Genomic DNA, 1,497 nt, shown 5'->3' on the forward strand with positions numbered 1-1,497 from the left:
GTAAGTTTAGATCAGGTATTGGAAAGAAATTCTTCTCTAGGAGGGTTGTGAGGCCCTGGCAGAGGGTGCCCAGAGAACCTGTGGCTGCCCCATCCCTGGAAGTGTCCAGGAGCAACCTGGGATAGTGGAAGGTGTCCCTGACCATGGCAGGGAGTGGAATGAGATGAGCTTTAAGGTCCCTTCCAACCCAAATCATTCCCTGATTCTGTGATCCGTACAAGGAGGACTGGACAAAATACATCCTTCATATAAACAGGATCTTACCAGCACTACTTATACTCACAGAAATGAAAACACAGGACTAAAGTTGTGATAAGCCCCTGCTGAGCTTAAATTCTGCCTAAAGCATTTTCTGAGCATTAGCTTTTCAGTGACAATTTTATTCACAAAGGAATTAGCTAATGTCAGCAGATGCTGTGTGACAGCAAAGTCACCTGGGCTGGCAGAAACTAAAAGATAAACTTTCATTCAAAGTGAGTTAGGGCTCTAATTTAACACAAGCTTACAGAAAACCAAAAACCTGACACAGCTGGGAAGACCAAGCCTTCTGACAAGGTACAGAGTGCTGGCCATTGCAATTTGGTCAGGGATGAATGTGAAAAGAAAGAGGAGGCCCAAGTGCCTCTTCATCACCATTACCAAGCAACAGCTTTGCAAAGAGGGCAAATCCAAGCTTAGCATTTAATGTTTGACCACATCTGCAGCAAAACTGCGGCTTGATGGGCACAATGTTCCTGTTTCAGCAATTCCAGTGCATTAACTTGCACTAAGGACATATTTTAATCTTGGGAAATAAGGCAGCAATTGGCCAAACTGGCCATTGAAAGCCAAACCAATACCACAAATATTTACCACAAACAACACCACAAGAGAAATAAACTTTTCCACCATGAATCCAGGCTTAGTGACAGCAGACTTATTTTAGTTACTTATTTTTAAACCTTTTGGAAGTAATCCACTGAGTTGGCGAGCCAAAAGTCACTTCAGGGAGTAAAAAGAAATTTTATTAGAACTGATTAGGAATAAAATAAAATTATATTTATATATATATATATATATATATACATATGGCACAAGCTCAGGGCCATGGTTGTTACTGTCCATGGACATTAGAGTATTAAGGAGAGATAAATACATTCAAAAGCAATAACTGCTTTAGCTTACAGCCTTCTACTTCATCTTCCCACACAGATACCATCTCTAGAGGATGGAAACCGCTGGATGAGTGTTAGAAGCCACCACGCACATGGGGATAAAGGAAGCAACACAGCTTTCCTCCTTTTCCAGGAATTCCTCATGGCCCGGAAACTTTAACTTTTTTTGAGTTATATACAAACAAAGCAGTACTGAATTATACCGTAGATTAAAGCGGTTTTTTTCTGCTAAGGGCTTGGCGAGCAGAGCCAGGAGGCTACAAAACGCAGCACAAGTACTGCAGCAACCTCTCCCCAGCTCCTCGCTGCCCAAAACCCACGAACATTAAGACAGAGGGGGCTC

Source organism: Geospiza fortis, unplaced genomic scaffold (assembly GCF_000277835.1).
Source record: "Geospiza fortis unplaced genomic scaffold, GeoFor_1.0 scaffold317, whole genome shotgun sequence".
NCBI classification, from domain to species: Eukaryota; Metazoa; Chordata; class Aves; order Passeriformes; family Thraupidae; genus Geospiza; species Geospiza fortis.